Genomic DNA, 13,547 nt, shown 5'->3' on the forward strand with positions numbered 1-13,547 from the left:
CCCAGGCTTTCCCACCCTTAGGCCTACACATCTATCATTATACTTTTAGACCTGTATTCAACCCAGAGTGGTTTCTGCTTACCAGCTCCTGAAAGAAAAGAGACTCCCCGTGTCAGAGTCGAGTACTTAATGTGTCCACTTGAAGTGCAGGAAATGTTGAGTCTGGATGAAGTGTGCTCCTTGCCACCCACAGCAGGAACACTCCTGTACACAGACTGACGTTGCCCTGGAACAGGTTCTGTGTGTTGATGTGGTCAGTGCAGAGATTAAAGAGCTGATGGTGCCCCGAAAGGTTGGAACTGTTGAGGAACTGGCAGGACTGAAATAATCTCTGGCTTCTATTCCACCATCACAGGAATCTGGACTTAAGCGGACAAACAGACATCAGATTGAAGAGCCCTGCATTTCCAAGAACAGAAAGTGAAATCAAGTTCTGAGGACTCCTCTTCCGAGAAACACAGTCATTGCCAGGAAGTGAAACTGAAAGGCACGTTGGCCACAGATTTTGTGTTTTTGGCATAATGAGTGAGAGGAAGGCACAGGACCTCAGGCAGGAGACCTCTCAGTGACCCTGGTGAGGCCACCCTAACCAGGCCACAGGCTCTGCACCAGGCAGAATCTGAATCCAGAATCAGAATATAGGCCTGAATCTTGAGAAAATGACACGCATGCCTCCCTTGTATACCTTGGACAGCCCAAACTCTACGGAGAGTAAAGTCTAATAAAGATTATATCTAGAAGATGGTGGCATAGTAGGGAGATTCCAAGCTTGTCTCACCCCTTGAACACAGGTAGATAGTTATCAAATCATTCGGAACACCCAGGAAATCAATCAAAAGTCTGAAAGAATAAAAACTGCAAGTCTATAAATAGAAAAGTGACAATCTACTGGATGATAAGGGGTGCAGAGAGTTGACTTGGAGGAGACAGAGCTGAGGGTATGGCAGCAGGGAGGGAGCCTGCTTATGGAAGCTACCACAAAGTATTATGGGCAGTGGAGTGCGAAATTTGAACTTTTCCAAGTCTGCTACTGTGGGAGATGTGCATGGCTTAAAGGTGCTCTGGTGGCAAAATGGGGTGGAATCCCAGGAGTGACACATGGTCTGCGTTGACACGTGGATCCCCAGGGTTGCAAGAAGGAAAGATGGTGCCAACATGCTGAACTGTTTCCAGACATAGGAGCTGGGTCTCCACCTGAGAGCAGCAAGCAGGGGTGCTGGCTTTCTGCTCTGTTTTGATATAAACTCTGAACTCGTGCGTGATTGAATGACTAGTTTCCTTGCAAGAGTTGGCAAAAGGGTGGTGAGAACCTCCCCCAGAGGAACAGAGCTGGTCTATGCCACAGGAGTCCCTAAAATTTGGTTTATAATCTCAGTTGCATGCCTGAGAAAAAAAAAAACACCAACAAACAAGAAACAAACAAAACAAAAAAAGAAAACAGAACAAGCAACAAATAGAACAACAAACCCGATAACAACAACTCTGACACAGGCAAGGTGAACACAGGGTTGTGAGAGAAACAGGGGTCACATGAAGGGTGATTGGTAGCTCTTCTGTGAGGGTCTCTGAGGAATGGAGGGTATGATCTTTCAGGTCTGGTCTAGAGAGAGGGGCTCTGCCATATCATCCTACCCATTAGTGCTGACAGCCTTCAGGGAGTAAAACAGCGCCACCTAGTGGAGTCCAGAGCCACTTACACCAAGCCCTGCCCCCTGAGCCCAGAAGGCTCATTTCCACAGAAACAAGTCAGCCTGACAATCACTATGGCAGACTGCACCCACAAACTTCTTGCTTGCACCAAGTCTATAGATCAAGGTACTACAAAGCTACAGCTCTAGGGGAGATAGGATACAGCTTCCTGATTACGTCTATTCTTTGTTTTATTATTTATTTTTTTTCATTTATGTTCTTATTTTTTCAATTCCTTCTAAACTATTATTATTATCATTATCATTACATATCTTATACGTATTATTTATTCATTTTCGTTTTGGTTTATTTTTATTTTATGTTTACTTGTAAATCTAGATTCTTTTAACTAGCAGACCAAAACACACCCAGGCTCTAGATTGTGTGTGTGTGTGTGTTTGTGTGTGTGTGTGTGTGTGTGTGTGTGTGTGCGTTTTCTTTCTTCTTTCTTCTTTGCTTTTCTCCACAAAATGATGAAATGGAGAAATTTACCCCAAAAGAAAGAACAGGAAGTAGAACTCATGGCCAGGGACTTAATCAGTACAGATATAAGTAAGATGTCTGAATTAGAATGTAAAGCAATGATTTGGGGGTACCTGGGTGGCCCAGTTAGTCGGGCGACTGATCTCATGGTCCATGGGTTCGAGCCCAACATCGGGCTCTGTGCTGACAGTCAGAGCCTGGAGCCTGCTTCATATTCTGTGTCTCCCACTATCTAAGTCCCTCGCCTGCTCGTACTCTGTCTTTCTCTCTCTCTCTGTCTCTCAAGGATAAATAAACATTTTTAAAAGGCTTGAAAAAAGCATAGAAGATAACAGAGAATACCTTTCTGCGGAGAGAAAAGAACTAAAATTTAGTGAGGTCATAATTAAAAATGCTATAGCCAAGATGCAAATCTCAATGGATTCCATGACAGTGAGGATGGATGAAGTAGAGGAGAAAATCGGTGATATAGATATGAACTTATGAAAAAATAATGAAGGCAAAAAGAAGAGGGAAACAAAAGCCATGGTTCAATAAGGGAGACTTAGGGGCCTCAGCCACTTTAAAAAATATAATATCATTTGTGTCATAGGAATCCCAAAAGATGAATATTAGAAAAAGGAACAGAAGATTTATTCCAACAAATATAGCTAAAAACTTCCCTACTGGGGAAGGACACAGCCATCAAAATCCAAGAAGCTCAGAAAACTCCCATTAGATTCAGCAAAATCTGACCATCACCAAGGCATATCATAGTCAAATTCATGAAATACACACAGGGAAAGACTCCTGAATGCAGCCGAGGGGGGGGGAGGGGTCCTTAAATACAAGGGAACACAGATAAGGTTCACAGCAGATTTGTCCACAGAAATCTGGCAGACCATAAAGAAGGGGCAGGGTATATTCAATGTGCTGAATGGGAACAATATATAGCCAAGATTGTTTTTTTAATCCAGCAAGACTGTCATTCAGAATAGATGGACAGATAAAGAGTTTCCCATAAAAGCAAGAACTAAAGGAGTTCGTGACAACTAAACCAGCTCTATACGAAATTTTAAAGAGGGACTCTTTGAGTGGAGGGAGGCAAACCATGAGAGACTCTTGAATGCTGACAAAAACTGAGGACTGATGGATGGGGGAGGGATGGGCGTGGAGGAGGGCACTTGTGGGGATGAGCACTGGATGTTATGTGGAAACTAATTTGACAATAAACTATTTGTAAATTTAAAAAAACGGAAACAAAAAAAAAAAGGAAAAAATTTTCTTTTCCAGCATCCCATAGGTTTGGGTATGTTGTTTTCCCATTTTCACTTGTTTTGAGGTGTTCTTTGATTTCACAATTGATTCCTTCTTTAGCCCATTGGTTTTTATGAATGTGTCATTTAGTTTTCACATATTTATAAGTTTTCCAGATTTCCTCATATTATTGATTTCTGTTTTCATACCACAGTGGTCAGAAATAGTACTTGTTATGATTTTCATTTTCTTAATTTTGGTAAGACTTGTTTATGGAAAATGTTTTGTGTGTGTTTGAGAAGAATGTGTATTCTGTTACTGTGGATTGATTGCTTGGATTTGTCTGCTAAGTTCTTTTGTTCTAAAACATTGTTTAAGTGCAATATTTCATATTCATTTTCTGTGTTGACGTTTCCATTGTTGAATGGTTTATTGAAGTATATTACTATTATTGATTGTTGTCTATTTCTCCCTTTTTCTCGTAGAATTTACTTAATATATTTGATTGCTCCAATGTTAGGTGCATATATATTTATCAGTTATATATTATTGAAGGATTATTTCCCGTATATTTTATGTTGACCTGTTGTTTGTCTTTGTACAGTTTTTCATTGTTTTTTTTTTTTACTTAGAATCTATTTTATCTAATATAATTATAGCTACCCATATTCTCTGTTGGTTTCCAATTGTATGGAATAACGTTTTCCTTTTATTCACTTTGAACCTACATGTTTTCTTCAAGCTGAAGTGAGTGTTTTGTAGGCAGGATATAGCTCAATCTTTGTCTTATCCATGTAGCCATTATACGTTTTTTAATCAAAGAATTTAATTCACTCATATTTAAAATAATTAGTTATAGTTAAGGACTTACTACTACTATCTTAGTCATTGTTTTCTCCTGATTTGCATTTTCTTTGTACTTTTTTCTCTTTCTATCTTCCTTGGTGAACGAAGATTTTACATATCAGTGTACCTTGGTTCACTTTTCTTCTTGTTGTTGTTCATTATTTTAAGTTTTTGCTTTGTGTATACCTTGAGGCTTATATAAAGCATCCTATAATTATATCAGCCTATGTTAAGGTAATAACAACTTATCTATTTTGCATAGAAATATTCTACCCTTTTATTACTACATCCTATATATTTTAGATATCACAACTTACCTCTTTTTATATTGTACGTTTATTACTGAATTATAGTAGTTGTATTTGTTTTTTATATTTTCCTTTAATTTTTTTAATTTTAAAGTTTCATTTATTTATTTAGTGTGTGTATGTGTGTGAGAGAGAGAGAGTCAGAGAAAGACAGAGAGAAAGAGAGAGAAAGAGAAAGAGAGAGAGCATGAGCAAGGGAGAGGCAGAGAGAGGGGGAGAGAAAATCCCAGGCAAACTCCATGCTGTCAGCACAGAGTCCGATGTAGGGTTCAAACTCACCAACCATGAAACCATGACCTGAGTTGAAATCAAGAATTGGACACTTAACTGACAGTCACCTAGGCACTCCTCCTTTAATTTTTGTACTAGAGTTAATTGATAATACACTATTATACTACAATATTACAGTACTTTAACTTTGAATGCATGATTATCTTTAGAACTGACTTTTATATTTCCAGATGTTTTCAAGTTTCTTATTAGTGTTTTTTTTTATTTAAACTTGAAGATGTCTTTTCAGTTTTTCTTATAAGAAAGTGCTAGTGGAAATAAATCCCTGAACTTTATTTTGTCTCATTAAGTCTTTATCACTGTCATTTTTGAATGACACACTAGGTGGGTAAAGTTTTCTTGGTTAGCAGGGTTTTTTTTCTTTTTTCTTTCAGCATTTTGGACATATTATAACTTTACCTGTCCTGCAAGTTTTCTACTGAAATATTCGTTGACATCTTTATGAGGATTCCTTGTACCTGTATTTTTTTCCCTTCCAGCTTTTAAAATTTCCTCTATTTGATTTAAATAGTTTTATTTTTAAATTAAGTAAAAATTTATTATTTAAGTTACCAAATAATAAGTTTGGGGACTCATGAGCATCATGAACTTGGATGAAGTTTCCTGCCCCTCTATATTTATTTTCATTCTGGGGCTACCAAAAATGTATAGATCGTTTTTCTTGATGATTTCTCATAACTCACAGGATGTCTTCACTTTTTTTCATTCTTTTCTGTTTTGTTTCTTTTTTTCTATTCTGACTGGATAATTTCAAATAATCTTTGACTCACAAGTTCTTTCTCTGTTTGATCAGGTCTGTTATTAATGTGTTCTAATGAATTTTAAATTTCATATACTGTATTCTTCAGATCCACAATTTCTCTTTGGTTATTTTCTATAACTTCTATCTTTGAAAAACTCACTCTGTTTGTGTATTGTTTTCCTGATTTTATTGACCCATCTTTCTGCACTTAACTCACTGAGCCTGTTATAAAATTATTTTTAATTATTTATAGGGTAAATCATAGATCTCTATTTTTATGAAGCTGTACTGGAAAACTGTTATGTCCCTATTGTATTGTGATGGTTCTATGAATCCTTATGTTCCTTGATGTCTATGTGGGTTTTCACATTTGAAATACTAGATACTTCTAGTCTTTACTGCCTTCCCACTTCAATAAATATAATTTTGGATTTAATTTATTAAAAGCTTACTAACCTTTCCAGAGGCTAATTCCCCACATTAGTGGTGACTACATTTGTGTTTTTATTGTGTGATAATTTATCAATCATGTGTCTTCTACTTTTTGCACTTTTCTGTTGTACGAAATTTTAATGTAATTTAATTTAAAAATGATACATATGGTCAGTATCCTTTCCCCTCACTTAAAAGGGATGCTCAGAGATGTTCCCCTAATAATGTTAACAAATTTCTATATTAAATAATTTGTGTTAACTAGATTTTCCTCTTTATTAAAAATGCATTTTATTAACTTGGGAAATATAAATTATAATTTTAAATTAATTTTAAGTTTAACAACTGTATACTTCCACATACCCAATACTGTTCTAGATTATGTGTTAAATATAAAAGGAAAATTCTCCAAATCAAATCATATATAAATGTATTATCTGGTTTTAGGGGCGCCTGGGTGACAAGGTCGGTTAAGCACCAGACTTTGGCTCAGGTCATGATCTCACAGTTTGTGGGTTTGAGCCCTGCGTCGGGCTCTGTGCTGACAGCTCAGAGCTCAGAACCGGCTTCAGATTCTGGGTCTCCCTCTCTCCCTGACCCTTTCCTGCTCACACTGTCTCTCTCTCTCTCTCTCTCTCTCTCTCTCTCTCTCTCTCTCAGAAATAAATATTTAAAAAATTTAATGTATTATCTGGTTTTAATTGATTTGCCCAAAGTCTTACCAAGTATTTACAGAAGTAATTAGCCCCATGTGAGAAGGAGAAACTGACATTTAGAGCAAATTATTGCCTCTCCATAGCAAGAGACAGATTGGAACCTCAGAACCATGTCTTCTGACTTTTTCCTTATGTTTTTGTGTCAAACCTTGCCATTAATTGCTAAGCAATTTCCAAAGAAGAGAGGCAAGTGGCACAATGAGCAGCTCCCTGCTCATTAATCCTAATGATAAACATGGGAAAATTCCTCTGAGAGTGATATGCTGTTAAAACCCCTGTTCATTTTCTGTTTGATACCAGCTAGGCTGGTCTACCAAGGACTTGATAATGTGTGTTGAAGGACAGTCATGCCTTCCCTGGTATCTTTCTACAGGTGAGATATATGGACATGAAATTAATTGAACTCTTGCTTCCACATATCTATTTTATTTATACAAAAATTACAATGTATACTTATATAATATAAAATTGAAATACTGAGTGGTATAATATTTAATTATTAAATGGTCAGGAAGTTTTGAGACACAAAGGAGTGATAAGTAAAAAAAAAATAGAGTTTATTTAGTGTGAAGAAAGGAATGCAGGCCTCTTTTGCAGTACATCCTTGACAAGTCAGACCTCTCACTTTGGACAAAATCCTGCCAGTAAGTCTGACACATTTTAAAATGTTTAAAACTTCAGATACAGACTGTATAAAGAAGTTATTTTCATGAGGCAGGACAATTGCAATGGATAATGTCATGGCATTGAGATATTATTTAACTAAAAGAAAAGGCTGATTCACAACATAGAGTTAGTGAAGCATTATATATGTATGTGTATATGCACATATTGGTTTTTTTTTTATTTGGGATTGTGTTAAATATAGATTATGTTAAACTTGCATACTTACCATGATTTTGCCAAATATTTATCAAACATCTCAGTGATTTCTCTTTTAAAATTCCCAAAGACATAAATTTTAAGAAAATATTTAAGATTTCTGTTCTGCTCTATCACTTTGGTTTGCGCAATTGGTGAAGAATATAAAGGTGATAAATCCATACCTATAGCATCAACACTAGATTATTCCATGTTGCTTTATTTCATTTTCTTTGATTAGGTTTTAAGCTTGTTTTATTATGTTATATTTTATTCATCACATAAGCAAGGGCAGGGATCTTCATTTTGATCTATGATATATCCTAAGCTCCAAGAAATTTCTATGACAAAGAAAATGTGTTAGGGGCGCCTGGGTGGCTTAGTCGGTTAAGCGTCCGACTTTCGCTTATGTCGTGATCTCGCGGTTCGTGGGTTCGAGCCCCGCGTCGGGCTCTGTGCTGACTGCCAGCTTAGAGCCTGGAGCCAATTTCAGAGTCTGTATCTCCCTCTCTCTCTGACCCTCCCCTGCTCACGCTGTCTCTCTCTCTTTCCTAGAAATAAATAAAATAAAAAAAAGAAAATGTGTTAAAATATTTGAATAAATGGACATCATTTTACTCAAGAAGTACTCAAGATTAGTACTGAAGAATACTTTGGTTTTAATTTTTTTTAATTTTCCCTTTCTCGTGGGAATCACAGCCTTGAAGACTTGTAATAGAAACTATAGATCAAAATAATTAGGTATGTTTAATTAGTTTACATATGATTACATGTCAAGAGTAAAGGTGGAAGCAAAAGAATTGTACCTAGATTTTTTTCCAACTTCACCAGTTCTTATGTCATTTTTATTTAATATTTTTAATTGTAGCTTCTGCAAAGAGAACATAATTGGCTTTTTCTAGATTTGTCATATATAACCATTTTCGTTTTGAGCAAACAGGAAGTATGTGTCATAGGTATGCATTTGTTCAGTAGTGGAGACTAAAGATGCTTCCATTTAATGGAAACTTAGATGTTAGAATGAGTTTTAGGATTATATATTTCAATTGATAGCAAAATTGTCCTCCTGAATTTCCAGTGTTTAACTGCAATGAGTATTTATTTTAATCACTATCCAATAAACATAGAAAGATAAAACCAGGAAACATGTTCGAATATAGTTAAATCCAGACCTTAGTGTTGTAAGGCTGATGAAGCAGCAGTAGAGATAGCTGCTTCTTTGCCTAAGTAAAATATGGTGGAAACTCCTTTCATGAGAAAAGATTAATATAAATTTAACCAAACTCAGAACTGCCTGCACATAATGGGCTTTTCTAATTTGAAAGACTATAAAAATCTTTGAGATTTTTAAGAACAAGACTATAGCATATGCTATGCATATAATACATAGTTGGAATATCAAGACAGATAGCTTCTCCACTATCTGTCTTAAAATTGTTTTATTAAAAATAAATATTCTTACAATCTTAAATTTATCATCTAAATTTACATAATTTATAATCATTTTTACTATCATATCTGCCTTAAATATAGGGAAAATTAGAGTAAAAGGATTTAAGTAACTAAAGGCTATGTACTGAAATTTTTGAAATTTAGAAATTAATATTGTTTCCTTACTCTGAGGCCTATTTTATCTTTTCACAGTTACCAAAATGGAGAGTTATTTGCTTTTAGTAAGGGGAGATCCTACAATTTATAGTCAATGATTTGATGACATTATTAGGTCCCTAGTACTGTTATAAGAGTCTTACACAGACTCCACAATAATCTTCAGGACAAGGGCTGCTTTGATGCTCAGCTGGCCAATGAGGAACTTGAGAAGTGACTTCACTGGTGTCATATAGCTATTACGTGGCAGACCCTGGAATTTCACCCAGGCCATTGAGGTGCAGATTCTGTGTAAGGATAGATTAAACTACATCAAGAGTAATGGAAAAAGTGTCATCTTAGAGTTTGAAGTGATTGTAGAAAATTGGGAAAGTTAAACTAGCAAATTGGGATTGTTTACAATAATGCTGTCTCATTTATATCTGGACATTCTTTTGTATGTATTTTTCCTCTCTTTGATAATTATTGTAATTTCCTAATACTCTATATATTTAAACATTATATTTTCTGACATTTTTGATGTGTGTATGTTAGTGAGTCACTCTGAATATAACTTAAGAGTTATATAATATAATATAATATATATTATATTAAGAGTTGAGAGTAATCTGATGAATTTTGTTTTCAGATTCAGGAGCAGATGTGGGCAGAATTCTGGTGTAAATTTATGCCAGCTCTGTAATTCTCCAAACATTTAAAGACAGATTTGGAAAAATGTATGTATTAATTCTCCAAATTTGGAATAGGAAGCTTATCCTTTGAAATTATCCAGAAAGGAATATATTTTTATGCATATAATCTGTACTTGTAATAAAACGAAAAATGAGGTTCAGAAAAAACTGATGTCACTTGAATCTCTACCATCAATGAAAACTTGGATTCGTTTCATAATTACATATATGTATATATGTGCATAATGTACAGAAACAAATGTGCACAACTATATATTTATATATATACATACAATACATATATACTTATCGCATATATGTATAATTAATATGCATACATATCTATGATAAGGAAATTATAAATGTGCCACCTTTTTCACTTAAGAATACAATCAAACTGTCATGCCATGTTAATGATTATAGATTCACCTTACATTCCAATGGTTGCTTGAAATTCTATTACAAATTCTAATATTAAAACAAATTATTTGTTATGTGTCCAACTGCAGATGCTTGGATTTCTTCTGCTTTCTTACTATTGCAAACAAGACAAAGATGAAAACTTTTAAATGTTGCCCACTTATCTCTCGATTTCTATACAAAATTTCCTACAAGCATAAGTTTATACACATTGCTTTTAAGATCCTGATATTGAACTGGTGCTTTCTTTTTTTTTTTTTTTTAATGTTTTATTTATTTCTAGGAGAGAGAGAGAGAGAGACAGCGCAAGCAGGGGAGGGTCAGAGAGAGAGGGAGTCACAGACTGAAACAGGCTCCAGCCTCTGAGCTGGCAGTCAGCACAGAGCCCGACGCGGGGCTCGAACCCGCGAACCGCGAGATCATGACCTAAGCGAAAGTCGGACGCTTAACTGACTAAGCCACCCAGGCGCCCCGAACTGGTGCTTTCTTAAACAAAGATAATACCAACTTCCACTTTCAGTAGAAATTTATGAGCACCCCCACCTTGATACTCAATGTTGATACAAACCAGCTGTCAACTAGAGGTTCAAACTGAATGAGATTGGCAGCTCAAACTTCATTTCTACAGTCTGTGGTCCATGCAACAGAAGAGAAAATAGCCAATTCTGTGAACATATAGCCTGTTGAGGAAGTTTCCTTATGCTCATACTGTAATGGAGAGTCATAGTGAGTCAAACTTAAGTTCTAACCATCTAACTTTGGGCATCTAATTCCCAGCTGTCCACCATCAGACCAACATTTTCACATTTTATATCTTCACACAACACATGAGTTAGAGGAGGGTAACACCAGATTAACAGTGATTCATACGTGTTGAAGGGAGGAAGTGGAGGAAGTTGTTTTTATGGATTCATCAACAAAATCCAGAAGCGACTACCTTATGGGAAACAGAAACTGAGAAAATGTTGATTTTCTAATGATATTGAGCTTAATAACTAGCTCTGATCATATTAAAAAAGAGAATAATCATATTGAAAATATCTTTTTTTTTATTGAACCAGTGACCTAATTCAACTGTGGGGAAGCTCTCACTCAAAGTACCTCCACCTATAGATAGTTTTCAGTTTAAGAAAGTGATATGTTACACATAGCCAAAACATTACTGAGGTCTTTTTGCAGAGCTAGCATTTTGCTTTACATCTTTTAAAAAATGTTTTATTATTCAAAAAAAATTTTTTTACAATTTTCTTAAGTAGGCTCCATACCCATGTGGGGCTCAAACTCATGACCCTGGAATCAAGTCTCATGCCCCATCAACTGATCCAGCCAGGCACCCCTAAAATGTTGTTTTAAAGAATTAGCATCCCTCTCAATTTGGGAGCATCTGTATTTATCTATCTGTCTATCTATCTATCATCTATCTATCTACCTATAGTAGAAGAGAGAAATTATGTTTAAAAAACTTGATAATTTAACTCATGGTTTTAGATTTGTAAATTATTGACAAGATTTCTCTAGTAACTTTTGAGTTTATGCCACAATGAGTTAACTTGTTTTCACATCTCCATGTAATTTTTGAAATGTCTTTGTTGCTTATTCTTCATTCAATTTTAATAGTCTTGTCCTCACGCGTAATTGCGTAATTTATTCATGACTTAACCCTGACACTTTTTTCTGACACACATTATAGAGGATGTATTTCAAATATGGATGATTAAAAGGAAATACGGTGTCATCTTTACAGGGCTGCATATGTATCAGTGGTTATACTGGGGAAATATTGGGAGTAGGACTATTGGATGGGGCATTATTCTACGTCTGCTTGGAGCTAAGAATTTGCCCTCATAAGTGAATATTCAGCAGTGAAATGTGTAAATATGATGTTTGGAGGATCTTTCTTGGGTTACATTCTTTGGGGACTTTTGTGTATGTGTGTGTACCTCAAAATAGGAAATTCGACAACTACAGGCAAATATGTGATGCTTAGAGATTGCCCAGGAGTTAGATAACACTTCATATTTCTGGAAGTAATAAACTTCATTTGTTACTTTGTAACTTTGTTGACAATTTTGATCAGAAATTCAAAACTTTTTTAATGCAGTTCTGGTTTTACAGTACATATTATTTTGACTTGTCTTAGACAGTCATCTGTTAAGATGATAAAGAGGATACTGTGCATTTATGGTCTGTTGAGTATAACTGTGGAGAGTATGAAAAACAAAATCCTGCTCCTCTGCCACTTGTGCTTCCTTGCCTCCGTTTCCCCAGTGTAAAAATAGTGATTATTATAGTAACTGACTCCATCAATGTGCTGTGAAAAGTGACTACATCAAAATACTAAAACATGTGGAGAGTTCTCTGGCACAAACTGCATGGGACTACCTAATTTGTTATTAGCAACATGCTTCAATTATATTTATGTTTAAAAGCTGTTTAAAATGTTTAAAATTTTTTATTATGTTTAAAATTATTTATTATGTTTAAAATTATTTATTGATGTGACTACTATATCAAATTACAACTAACACAGTGGCTTTAAATGACACAAATTTATTATCTTACAGTTTTGGAGGTCACAAGTGAAAAATTGGTCACATTAGGCTGAGGGATACACTCATTTCTGAAGGCCATAGAGGATAATCCATTTTTCTAGGATTTTTCAGATTCTAGAGACCAGTCAATTCTTTTCATCATGGTCCTCTTCAACTTTAAAACCAGTGTTTGAATCAGTTGGAGCTCTTTTCATATCACATCTCCTCTGATTTTCCCTCCTTCTTTTTTCCTTCCCTCATATAAGGATCCTTGTATTTGCATTGGGCACAAAAGGACATTCCAGAATAATCTCATCTTAATCACATCTGCAAAATCTGTTTTGCCAAATAAAGTAACATATTTATAGTCTTGGAATTAGAATACAGGAATCCTTGAGTGGGGTGGGGATATTCTGCCTCATACAATTGGTTTTATTTAACACTAAGTTAAATATACCATAGTTTTGCTAAGTTTAATAAAATACAAAATTAATAGAAGCATGCTTTAAGACACATTTTTTTTCTGATAATACGAGACAGATGTAAACTACTACTAAGAAAATACACTCATAATGATTTTCTGACCTATTGCCTGTGTAATCTAGATGAGTTCAAATTATATTAGCAACATCCACAATATAATCCATGAATGGATAATGACATCAGCAGTTATAGCTATCTTTTACACAATAATTGGGACACAACTATATGAA

The sequence above is a fragment of the Hyaena hyaena genome, unplaced genomic scaffold, assembly GCF_003009895.1.
Source record: "Hyaena hyaena isolate Hyena2069 unplaced genomic scaffold, ASM300989v1 scaffold_916, whole genome shotgun sequence".
Lineage (NCBI taxonomy): Eukaryota > Metazoa > Chordata > Mammalia > Carnivora > Hyaenidae > Hyaena > Hyaena hyaena.